We start from the raw sequence: 13688 nt of genomic DNA on the forward strand, positions 1-13688 counted from the left end.
GGATAATTTGTCATTCACAGTGTTTTGTAGCCTGTTGCTTGTTTTCAGGTTTGCTGAGGTCCTGCTTAGAAGAACAAGCTTAGAACAAATTTAGTCGACTCCTTGTTCAGGACTCTCGGGGCGTTATTTGTGCAGACTTCAGAGGAGTTTTTGGTACCCTATAAGAGAATAAAATATTTAATATTCCTGATTGAACTGTGGGATTTATTCTCTTTAGATGGCATTCATAATAAAACCTGAAAATAACTTTTGTAGTTCTCATTTTTTAGAATATGAAAAAATACATAGGTTTTTGATATATTCTGTGAAACTTGTATACATTGGAAGTATTTTCATAGTGAATGGATTGAGATTATAAACAAAAAAAAATGTATTTTTTTTTATTATTGTATTCGTTATCTGGAGTTATGATACTGTTAGTATAGTTTCAGTGTGTTCCTGCATGACCCCTTTCCCTTATTGCTGTCATTCCCTCCTTAGGCATTCATCAGCCTTCCTTTATCTGCCTCCCATATTCACCTGTATTTATCATTTATTTACTTAATTTGAGATACATAGATTCGAGATGTTCTGCCAGGCTTTTGATTGAGACAATGGGTGTCTAAATTTACATTGGTCTCCCCTCCTCTACCTTGCTCTACCTGCCTGACCTTGTTCAACTATTTATACTGTCCCATCTGGTACAGTGCTAGCTTTTGTCCACTACCCAGAAATGGTCTATCATATACAGTTATTTCTGGAACCAATCTGAACTGTGCCGGATCACCATTTGGTATTTGATTTATTATTGTAGTTTTTATTGTTTTGATGAATGCTGTTGACTGTTTAATTATGGATTGTTTTAATTCTTGTTGTAACCCACCCTGAGCCCGGCAGGTCAGGGTAAAAGTCAATAAATAAATATCGTACTTAGAAACTTGATAACTATGAACTATTGACAATGAAAACAAGGGTCTGTATGGGCAGTTGTAGAACTAGGAGTGAAACAGAATATAATGTGACAGGGGTGGAATTCTAGCAGGAGCTCCTTTTCATATTAGGCCACACACCTCTGATGTAGCCAATCCTCCAAGAGCTTACAAGGTTCTTTTTTGTAAACTCTTGGCGAATTGGCTACATCAGGAGTGTGTGACCTAATATGCAAAGGAGTTCCTGCTAGAATTACACCCCTGGAATGTGATAATATAGGTCTTCCTCAGAAACTATTGGTTATGGGAGGCACTTTCCTATGTCTCCTGTGTATGTTAGCAAATAGAGTATTGTTTGCTGTTTCTGAAATTTCTGAGCAACATGCTGTTCCATAATACACATTGTAAACTATTTTAAACTCTGTGTAAAAAGTCAGTAAAGCCAAGAAGAAGATTTTCAGTTTTAGGAGCATGAATACAACTTGTGTGTCCTGCAAATGTTAATAACAAATATTTACAATGCAGACATAGGGCAATTTCAATCCAGTTTTTAATCCTCATGACTCACCTTGAGGATTCCCATGACTGTGTTTTGGAGAATATGCCGTCTCCTGTATTAGAGAACTCTAGTAGCTCTCAAACAAGAATTATCATCAGAATATTATCCTAAACATACCTGCTGGGGAATAAATTCTATCAAACTCACCAGAACAAGCTCGTTAAGTGCATCAATTGTGCTCCAGTTATATAGGTTGAACTTGGAACTTACCTAGATCCATTTTATTCTGGCTTTGTCAGATGTTTCCCTTGCTACTGGTATTATTACCTACAAAGTTTTAGTCAAGGTATAAGCTTTTGTGTGCAAGCTCACTTCTTCAGATACAGTGAAAGAGAATTTCTTCAACCATTACATGGAGAAATAGAGAACATGGGGGTTGGTTTTGTTGCCAGAAAGGGCCAGTTAGAGTCAAGACAGACAGAAACAAAATTGGAAATTACCAGTCCATACATATAAGTAGAGGGTGAGCAGTAAATTATCATACAGCATAATGAAAATATTTAACAGATTTATCAATCAAACTGGAATAATAAGCTTAGTTTATATGGTAACCATTTGTTTGGGTTCATTCTGGAGAAAAAACAGTCAAATAAATGGCAAAATTGGAGACTGATGTATCCTTAACTATAGAATGGTGAGAGTAATTAATTGAGACCCCGCCATCCGTCTCCTCTCGAGCATGAAGACAACCTTACAGCATCTTCTTCAAAGTGGGGTGACTGGCTGTGCAGATTTATCTCCATTTTCCCCAGGTCAGAATAATACATTCCTATTTCTACGTCTAATTCTCCCCCTTCTGGAGGATTGGTGAGAAGGGCCATTGTATTAAATCTCTTGTTTGGAATAATAGATTAGAATAGTAAATTGTAATGCAACATACTAAATAGTAGAAATCCAGTTCCAGCCCTTCTCTTGAGGTGGAGTATTGCACCCCACTGGCCCTTCCAAGTTCCACTGAGACACATGCCATGGCAGGGATCCTCAGTTCTCTTCCCTGTGGTCTCAGGGAGGAAGCAAACAGAGTCTTCACAGCTCGTCATGGTTTGCAGTTCAGTAAAGTCTGTGTTGTACCAGAACTGTATCTCTGCCTGTTTGGTTTAGACTACATGTCAAGAGCACCAAACCCAAGCCTCACTCCCTCCGTAGCCCATCTGGAACTCTCCCTTATGGCTTCCCTAAGATATGTCTAAGAGGAAGGGATCTCGGGTGCCTTGAGTGACTGTGGATGGTTATGTGGGTCCATCCCATTGGGCATAGTCAGTTGCCAAACATATCAGGGGCCTAGCAGCATGGACAGATTCCCTCCCTCACCTTACAGGCTTTTGTGTGAAGGTGGGTGGGGCCAGAGAGTGATCTGGGTGAGCGAGCCAGCTTGGCACAAGGGTTCCACTGTGAGATTAGATATGGGAGACCCAGATTCTAATTTCCACTTGTTCCATGGAAACTAGGTGGATGACTGTGGGCTAGATGCAACCATCAGCCTAACCAACCTAATGGGGTAGTTGTGATTATGAAACAGAGTAGAGGGGAACAGTGCGGGATCTGCTTCAATTCCGCAGGGTGTGTAAAACAGAGCTCTTTCACCAGGCTTTCAGCTGAAGCAGTGGGCGTCACTTGTTACTGCCCCCCCCATTCCATCCCTCATTCCATCCCAGCACTACAAGATCTGCTGGAACTGGACAATAGGTCACATCTGTGAGGCAGAATTCTGCCACCTTAGTCGTTGTAATCTTAGATTTTATATTTTTAAAATTGGTATTTTACTGTTGACTGCTTTTATGATGTAACCCGCCCAGAGCCTGTTCTATGGGAAGGGTGGGCTAAAAATCGAATTAAATAAATAAATGTAAGTCACTTGGAGGAGAAAGGTCATAAATGAAATGAATGAAAGTGTCATGAGCCCTGATGAGGGGGAGCTGGAAGAGTTAACAGACTGGAAGAGTTGCCAGCCAGTTCCTCAGCTGAACAAACAGCAGCTGGCCCATCAATCACTCTCCAGGCACAATTGTCAGCTGTTGATGATCAATCTCCTCCAAGCTCTCCTCCTCCCATCTCAAGAGTTTGAAGCGTGCTCCGGAAAGAACTTTCAGAGCGAAGACATGAGGCATGCCGATGCTTCAGATATCTCAGCCCTGAGTTCTAGCAGAGTCACTGCCACCCAGGGAGCAGGCTGATTGAGGCTCCTATATAGCTCCCACCCAGGACCTAGTAACCTTGTGGAAGCAACAGGTCTATTCGCTGGCTTGCATCCATGCTGCTTCCTGATCCTGACCTTGATTTCCTTGGCACCCTGACCTTTTGGCTTTTGGACATTGACTTCTGATTCCGGTTTGTGATTCTGCATTGGTGACTTGGCTCCTGCTTGACTTCCTGGACTTTGACCTTGGACTGGCTTTGGACTCCTGCCCGCCTGCACCCTGAGAATGTGACAGAAAGAATGCAGTTTGTAACTGTGTGTCTGCTCCAAGAAACGGGGGGGAGCTTCTGCCACCATGGAGGAAAACATCTGTGAAAGAGACACTTAGAAGGTAGGGGATCACAGGGTCCCTGGAGTCAGTGGTAGGAAGCCACTGCAGCGATCTGACTTGATGGGGGGTTGGGAGTATGCGTATTGGACACACTGACATGCAGGAATGACAAATGACTGCCATAGTTTCCATTGCAACACATCACAACTAATATGGAAGTAATGATGAATGCAAAATAGATTTGGAATGACAGTCTCTGGAAACTGATTGCTCTGGAACAGGAATGACAGAGCCCAGAGTAGAATGATGGTCATTCTAGTCCAAGACCACCTCTGCTTCATTGAGGAGGTAACTGAGGGCACTGAGGGTGGTGCTGCATACTCCCATATCTGAGCCCACCCCATGAACACCTCTTCTGCCCTGTCACTGGCAGGGGTAGTGCAGGAGTGCCTTCACCAATCAACAGTGCAGATTCCTTCCCCACTATCAGGTGCCCAGATCTGCATGTGAAAGGGTGCACCTGAAAATGAGCAGAACTCCTGTGGCCCACCCCCCTCCAATCACAGCCTGAGATGGACGCTGGACTCCAGCTCCCTACCACATGGCCCCTGGTTAGTTCTGGTGGTCCTGTCCATCATAGTGTCAGCACCTCCACACAGCAGCACCACTGACTGCAACAGCACAGTTGCTGTAGACACTCTCCATATTATGAACAGAAAACACTGCAAGCACAACAACTTTGTGTTGCTGGCCACTGCGCAACTTTTGCCCTTAAGGAATAGACTAGCCACCACCATTGTCCCAGCTCTCACCAAGCAGGTGTGGCTCAGGTTTGCTCTGTTAATGTGTTTGATGTATTGATTTTGCTGGTGCCGTTATTGGTTGATTCTACATAAATATTTTATTGTTTATCTCTGATTATTTTATTACATTTTCCCCACCTTTTTCTGTTATGGGATTCAAGTTAGCATATATAAATTTTCCAGAAAGTTCACTCATCCATGTGCTGAACAGATTCATATCTGTTTAGCTTCAGGAATATTGCAGTATTATGTGCTTTCCAATCATACCCTTCTAAATGAAGCAGATAAATAGACAAAATTTTAAAAAAGGAAATTATTGCTCCTACATGTTCTAGTAAGACTTTGTGTATGTAAAATCAAAGTTTTAAAATGAGTAGGAAAGGTAATTTAAATTTGTTTTGATAATAATGAAATGCCACGTTAGATTTTGAGGTCAGTAGTGTCAACAATTTGATGACCATTTGAACCTTAACTCTTCAGCACTGCCTGCTGAATTTTGCAAATTTTAATCTCTTCTTAGTTCCAAATAAAATTAACACAAAGCATCCTTATGGGTCCAAAACAAGATTATGATTTCATGTGGAGTGAATAGGGATTACTAAAATGGTAATAATCTGATTTGAATTGGAATTAATGATATTTTAAAACTGATAGCTGGAGTATATCTTTGGCCACCAGCCCACGATATTCAGCTTTGTTTATTACTGGTATTGAAGCAGTGCAAAGATCTAAGCTGTATAGAAACTGAACTTCAGCAAAGTTGGTTAGCACTAACTGATCTCACCAATTAATTTATTTCCCTTTCTGAAAGAAACTGGCTATGCTGGCAGCAGCATAAAGGCATTTTTATATGTGGACCAAAGGTCCCCTTTGCTGCTCTTTCAAATGTAAAAAAAAAAAAAAAAACCTTGCTTAGTGGCTGCTTTTGCTGGCCTGTAGAGGCCAGAAAATAGGATGAAATCATGCAGAGAAAGGGCATACAGAAAGCACAAGAAAGGAACAAAAGAATTCTTTACTAATGGAGTAGTAAGACAAGGAAAGAATAAAGGTGGACACAGCAGGAAAACAAATGAAGGAAAGGCATTAGAGGAAAGAGGGAAACCTATTGGTATAGGTGCATTTATATGCTGCTAGATCCTGCTGCTTGCTACACTTGTTTTCTTGAAATGAGGTTTAATTGTAAAGCTGTGTGGTCAGTAACAGTGATGTTTAAACAATACCAATAATGATTGGTATAATGCATCTTGGTAAGGTGGTGGTAGTGATGATGATGATGACTTGGTATTTAGCTTACCACTCAACCAGATTTTACAGGAGAGTATTAAAGGCCAATTCACATGACTAGATCAGCATATTAAAAGCACGAGTAAATGGATTTGTTTAGCACATGATGAGCTAAGTGATTGTATTATTGCTTTAAATTAACTTGAATCACATTTCTGTGCTCTCACTTCACCTCAAAGTGATACCAAAATGTGCCTAAGTATCCCTGGGTAAGGTATGGATTGGATTTAAGCATCAATCTGCTCAATGTATTTTAACGTGCTAATTTCAGGTATGATGTTTCCCTGCTTAAGAAATTGATAATCAAAATGCAAAAATGCATAATGCTTATTATCAACATAGTACTTTTTCTTTATGTTCAAAGTATGTCATATGTAGAATATCCTTAGAATAAGCTTCTAAGATTGGCCATTGTTGTTTTATCTATTTCTATACATGAGGCACTGAAGCTGAGAGAGGGATTCCCCCAAGGCAACCCAGTGAATTCATAGCTCCACTGAAATTTGAACCAAAGATATCCATCCAACAAATGCTGTAATAGAGATGTTTTAGAAGAGCTTGTAGATACTTTTGTGTTGCTTTGTGTGTGGGAATACATTTTGTTGGCACTTCCCAGATTCTGACATGACCAAGGGGAACAGTGACAGCACTTGACAGATGTAACCTGTTCCAGTAATCTTGCTGAACAGGACAAAGTATTACTAGGCATGGATATGCTCACAGTTAGTAGCACACTCCCTTTTAGGATTATGTGGGGGAGTTGGCAGTGTTAGCTGGTCTTGGTGCCAAGTGATCTTGCCCAGCTGTTGGTGTTATTTGTGTCTTTTCTGAGCCATGTTGTGTCAGCAAAGTGGATGGTGTGTCACTGTAGGTATGCAGGACTTCTTTTTATCTCTCTACTACCCAAAATTGATATTTCTATTAAAAAGGAGGGAAATGCCTCATGGCTAACTGCTCTCCGTAAATGGATGGTTTTAATAATGTGCCAACAGCAGCAGTTTGGAGTAACTCAATGAGTAAAAGGTCACCATGCTCATAAGTTAGCCTAGCATTTGATCAGTGGACTCTTTTTTGAAAGACTTTAAGTCTCATTATTCACTGCTTATAAAGTCACTTGAGATATAAAAAGACTTTTTACAGTAATGAAAGGACTCCCACAATTAGCCAGAAGGCAACCATCTATCTTTTTAAACTGCTCAGTTCAGAGGAGATCCAAGTTTCAACCACTGGAAAGAGGATGAATTGTTATGACAGTGATAAGTGACCCATTCATATGGTTATGCTTGTCATCTCTGTATTAGTTGTAAAGACTCTTCTTTTTAAGGGGGGGATGTTTCTGATGAAGTGTTAACATAAATAACATGAAAGCAGTGAAATGTGTCATCTGTTACAGATTAGTTGAACATTCATAATGTGATCTAAGGTAACTTTAAAAACAGGCACCAATCTAGCAACTTGCTAATGAAATTATCAGAAAAGAAATTGTAATGTTTATTATAAAGCAGAGAAAGTATAAGCTTACAAAGACATAGTCTCTAATGCATTCATTTTTCTTTCTTGTACCAATATTGCTTAACAGATTTTGTAATGGTTTCACAATATATAAGGGCTTGGAGTGCCAAGCAAAATAAAGCATTTTTAACTTTGTAATAATTAACTGAGAAATTCTAATTATGCTAAATGATAAGTTCATGTATTTTATGTATATTACAGCTAGCTGAATCCATATCACCATAAGGCAGAATTACAGTAATTAAGAATCAGTTGGTCAATATAACATGCAATTTGCATATTAAATACACTCCAGGCTCATTAAACCACCATCTGGGAAAGATTAGAATTTGGATTATCATCTGGATGTGGTATATGCCGATCCTACATATTTTCCAGTTTTCCAACATTTTATTATGTTTGACAAAAGCATGGAAGTGCTGTCAAACAGTCAAATATAAACAGAGTATTGAAAAGTAGCTGTTATAACAGGACATCTAGTATCAGTTAAGGAATTAGGAAATGTACAGTGCAGTCTCTGGTCTACCCCATTCTTCTGGGCCACATTCATTCACTTTTTGAAACTTTCCATCCCTGTCCTCCTCCCAGCAGTTGCTCTTAATTTTACAGTCATGTAAATTAATTAGATATTATGTGAGCTTTTTCTTTAGTAGTTCCTGTTCTTTGGAATGGCCTTTAGGAGGTTGTGCTTCTTGGCTTGCCTTTAGAAGATCTTGTAAAGTAGAGGTCTTTTGATGAAGGTAAAAACTAGTGCGTGTTGGGCCATTTTCTTCTGTGATACTTATCTGTTCAGATATTGTTTTGAACTATGTTGTAATAAACTGCCTTCATCCCCTCATGAAACTGTGGATCATAAATTGATTAAATAAATGTCTTTCTGCTCCACACATTCACTCCTTTTTGTGCTTTATGATTTTGAAGACAGCAGTGGCAAACACCATCCCTCCCTGAATTTTGCAGCTGTGTTTATTCCTACCTGGTACACGGTTGCAAGATTGCCATCGCCATGTTTGTTGTGTGAAATAATAAGAAACACTGGGTATGGACCCAATCCATAAGAGAATACAACAGATAATATAATTCTTGTGGTTCATTTAATTAATTAATTAATTTATTTATATTACTTATAGTCCACCTTTCTCACAAGATTGCAGGGTGGATTACACCTAGTGAGTCAATACAATCAATAAAATGGGACATTCAATAAGCAATGCATTAGGATTTTAGGAGTCTGGAACCACTGAACAGAAACTGAAACATAGTATAAGCATTAGTGTGGCAGATTAATTGGTGCAGAAATTACATAATAGGATCCTACTTAAAATAAGCTACAAGCAGAGGTGTAGACCACAAGTCCCAGTTATTTATCCAAGTAAGTTTTCAAGTGGTCCAGGTAATGGAGCAGTCCTCCATTTGTGGAAAGAGGCACTAGCATAGTGGGGGGGGGGGGGGACACAAAGGCTGTTGCCTTGGGCATAAAATTATTAGGGGCACAACATTTCAAAAAAGAAAAAAGAAGAAAGTAATAATAATTTTAAAATGGCGCACCCTCCCCCTCACATGAAAAATCTCCCTGCCCTGTTGGTAGGAACAAGATGCTGGAAAGATGGAGGCCCACTTTGTTCTGATCCAGTGAAGCACCTCCGATGGGCTCAGGGGGTTGCTTTCCCACTGGCAAGGCTTCCTTCCGGGGTGGCAGATGGGAAGCACTCCATACTGAAGCCTGAGCCCTGCAGGCATGATGTCGTGGGGCTCAGCAGGTGCACACTGTCCCAGGCCAGGCCCAGACCCCTCCTCCCACCCTCCCCTCACTGTGAGTGTCTCTGCCTACTCCGGCCAACCTCTGAGTCACTAATTGGGAACAGATGCCATTGAGTGGTTAGTTTGGCCTGCTGCTTCATCTTTCTGCTCGCTTGGCCACCATAGAAGGTAGTGGGCATGCTGCAGCCCTAGCCTCAATGACTCCCCCATGCAGAAACCTACAATGCCTCGTCAAACACAAACCTCCTTGCCCCCAGGAAGATGAGAATGACTCTGGGAATATGCAGAGCGCTGTTAAGTCTCCTCCTCCCATTGTAGGGTTAGCAAGAGGGTGCCCTGGAACCTTTTCCTTGCAACATATAGACCTCTTCACCTCTCCTACCTTAGCTTGGCGGGCATCCTGCTGCTCCCTGTGCCTTCTACCCAGCCAGAGAGTCCTGGAATTTCTGGGGATTGGGTTTTGCTGACTGTGCCCTCACTCCTCCAAGCTTCCTGCAGGATGGAATGGGTGGTATGGCACCGCTGCAGGAGGGAGAGATCTGGGGGCTTCAATATTGAGTGCCAGGCCCCCCGATGGCTCCCCTGGATCCGGCCCCCCCTCTCTCCAAGTGGTAGATTAAGGGTGCTCCGCTCCCCACAAATAAGCAGGAGTAGCTGAGGTTTGTGGGGGTGGCGCCATCTGCTGCTGCTTATAGGAGGGAGCTGGAGTAGTAGCTGGCGCCGTCTGCTGCTGCTTATAGAAGGGAGCTGGAGTAGTAGGTCCAGTCCCCGCACTATGCCAAGAAAATTGCTGGGTGGCTTTAGGATAGTTGTTTTCTCTGAGCATAACCTACCTTGCAGGATTGTTGTGAGGATAAAGTGGGGGGGGACAGTGTTTGCTGCCTTGAACCCCTTGAAAAAAGGATGCGATACAATGTGCTCCATAAATAATAAAGTTGCTTTTAGAGCAAACTCCCCTCCCTCCCCCCGCAAAGATCAAGAATCACCAGTGAGGATGTTTTTCATGCAGTTACACCCCTTGGACTCTATAATAGGGCAGCTTTGGAACAGGAAGTTCATAAGAATATAATATTTTCTCTTCTGCACAAGATCATCTAGAAACTAATCTGGAGGGCAGCCAGTAGGACACCAACAAGATTTTCAGGGTACAAACTTCCAAGAGTCAATGCTCCCTTCTTTAGGCAGAACACAAATGACAAAGGAAAGCTTTTACTCCTAAAAGGTTGTACCCCCCCCCCCCCAAAATCTTGTTTGGCTCCGAAGTGCTCTTGAACTCAAATCCAAATAATCTAAATTGGCATCCTGTTTCCCAGAGTGGCCAGCCAGCCACACACCCTGCTTGTACTACAGGAGCAAAATTCTCCTGCTATTACTTCCCCTAGTAATGGGTATTCAGAGATATACTACTTCTGAACGTGGCGATTCCATTTAGTTGGTGTGGTTAATTGTTGATAGCCATGAATTTCTCTAATCACCTTTGAAAACCATTCAAATTTCTGCTGCTGAACTTCACAAAGTTAGAGAGAGCACTATTGGCAAATATTTTGCCACCGAGTGAGTTTTTTTCAGGGTCCACATCTGCCAGTAGTAGGGTTGTCACCCAAGATTCCACTATGTTTATGTAAAATAGGGATAATCTAAAAATAATCTAAAAAGATCTGGGCACAGTCCACTGATGGCAAAATAACATAGGATGATCCAGTGTCTTTATTATACCTGATGCACAGTCACACAATCAATCTGAGTATGGAATTTTAGCAAAACGTCCCCTTAGCTCTGCAGTTGGAAAAACATTCAGCCTAGCTAGCATAAAAACATATCTAAATCTGAGAATCGTAAGGAAGCTCGTATAAGAAGGAATTTTCATAGGGGGCACAATCCCTAGTGCAAAATTAGAACACACACACCTTGCACAAACTGAGGTGCTAGTTTGATCTATATTTGTCACCCTCAGTCTAACCAAGTTTAGTGCATCTTGATGGTTTATAGTATTAAGTACTGTGGAGGAAAGACCAATCCTCTCCAGCTACATGTTTTACCCAAGTAAATTGTCCTCCTTTAGAAGATGAAAGGGACTGCCATGAACATTGTCCTACAACTGATAGACAAATTAAAAACTAATAAGTCACCGGGTCCGGATGGCATACATCCGAGAGTTCTGAAAGAACTCAAAGTTGAACTTGTGGATCTTCTAACAAAAATCTGTAATCTTTCATTGAAATCTGCCTCCGTTCCTGTGGACTGGAAGGTAGCAAATGTCACCCCATCTTTAAAAAAGGTTCCAGAGGAGACCCGGGAAATTACAGGCCAGTCAGTCTGACTTCAATACCGGGAAAGTTGGTAGAAACCATTATCAAGGACAGAATGAGTAGGCACATTGATGAACACGGGTTATTGAGGAAGACTCAGCATGGGTTCTGCAAGGGAAGATCTTGCCTCACTAACCTGTTACATTTCTTTGAGGGGGTGAACAAACATGTGGACAAAGGAGACCCAATAGATGTTGTTTACCTTGACTTCCAGAAAGCTTTTGATAAAGTTCCTCATCAAAGGCTCCTTAGAAAGATTGAGAGTCATGGAGTTAAAGGACAGGTCCTCTTGTGGATCAAAAACTGGCTGAGTAATAGGAAGCAGAGAGTGAGTATAAATGGGCAGTCTTCGCAGTGGAGGACGGTAAGCAGTGGGGTGCCGCAGGGCTCGGTACTGGGTCCCATGCTCTTTAACTTGTTCATAAATGATTTAGAGTTGGGAGTGAGCAGTGAAGTGGCCAAGTTTGCGGATGACACTAAATTGTTCAGGGTGGTGAGAACCAGAGAGGATTGTGAGGAACTCCAAAAAGATCTGTTGAGGCTGGGTGAGTGGGCGTCAACGTGGCAGATGCGGTTCAATGTAGCCAAGTGCAAAGTAATGCACATTGGGGCCAAGAATCCCAGCTACAAATACAAGTTGATGGGGTGTGAACTGGCAGAGACTGACCAAGAGAGAGATCTTGGGGTCGTGGTAGATAACTCACTGAAAATGTCAAGACAGTGTGCGTTTGCAATAAAAAAGGCCAACGCCATGCTGGGAATTATTAGGAAGGGAATTGAAAACAAATCAGCCAGTATCATAATGCCCCTGTATAAATCGATGGTGCGGTCTCATTTGGAGTACTGTGTGCAGTTCTGGTTGCCGCACCTCAAAAAGGATATTATAGCATTGGAGAAAGTAGAAGGGCAACTAGAATGATTAAAGGGCTGGAGCACTTTCCCTATGAAGAAAGGTTGAAACGCTTGGGACTCTTTAGCTTGGAGAAATGTCGACTGCGGGGTGACATGATAGAGGTTTACAAGATAATGCATGGGATGGAGAAAGTAAAGAAAGAAGTACTTTTCTCCCTTTCTCACAATACAAGAACTCGTGGGCATTCGATGAAATTGCTGAGCAGACAGGTTAAAACGGATAAAAGGAAGTACTTCTTCACCCAAAGGGTGATTAACATGTGGAATTCACTGCCACAGGAGGTGGTGGCGGCCACAAGTATAGCCACCTTCAAGAAGGGTTTAGATAAAAATATGGAGCACAGGTCCATCAGTGGCTATTAGCCACAGTGTATGTGTGTATATAAAAATTTTTGCCACTGTGTGACACAGAGTGTTGGACTTGATGGGCTGTTGGCCTGATCCAACATGGCTTCTCTTATGTTCTTATTGGGTGTAGTGTAGAAAGCTTTCAATCTCAGTTTAAAAGCAGCCTTCCAAGCGCTAGACTCAAAAGAGCACTGTGCAAATTCCTATTTCAGTGCAATCCCTGCAACACAATTGGAAACTCCTGCAATACAATGCAAGAACTGAAGAAGAATCCGATCAAATGATTCAGAGATTTCCTTTATCCAAATGGCAGCCCTGTATAAAAATTGGAGGTTACCTTTGCATTAAAAGCTCTGATGGCCATTGGAACATACTGGCCACCTCTTGAATAATAGAACCTAAGGAGAGCATTAGAATTTTTTTAGCAATTCCAGTTGCTGCTCTAATATGTTGTTTCCATTGAAGGTTATAACTAAAAACTATGCCCATGTATTTAAAATGAGACATCGGTTCTATTTTCCCACCTTTAACGGACCATACTTTCTGTTTAAAGCAAGGTTTGTTTGAGAAGACCGTTATTTTAAATTTTTCATAGTTAACTGTTAACCCTTCTTGTGTGCAATAATCAGTAAAAGCACCTATTATCTTACGCAGGCCTACTTCAGATCTTGATAGCAACACAATATCATCTGCGTAAAGTAGTATTGGGATTTCATGACTCGCCAATATAGGTGCATGACAAGCTATTTTTTAAATATATGGGATCATGTCATTTATGTAGAGATTAAAAAGTGTGGGGACTAGTAGGCAGCCTTGTTTTACAC

General features: G+C 41.4%; 1 protein-coding gene across 2 annotated transcripts in view; it reads left to right on the forward strand.

The window, feature by feature from the left end:
- The window catches only part of PDZRN4 (PDZ domain containing ring finger 4), a 459770-nt gene that overhangs the window by 344481 nt on the left and 101601 nt on the right, over positions 1-13688 (forward strand). The window lies entirely within an intron of this gene.

Source organism: Heteronotia binoei, chromosome 8, assembly GCF_032191835.1.
Source record: "Heteronotia binoei isolate CCM8104 ecotype False Entrance Well chromosome 8, APGP_CSIRO_Hbin_v1, whole genome shotgun sequence".
Taxonomy (NCBI): Eukaryota; Metazoa; Chordata; class Lepidosauria; order Squamata; family Gekkonidae; genus Heteronotia; species Heteronotia binoei.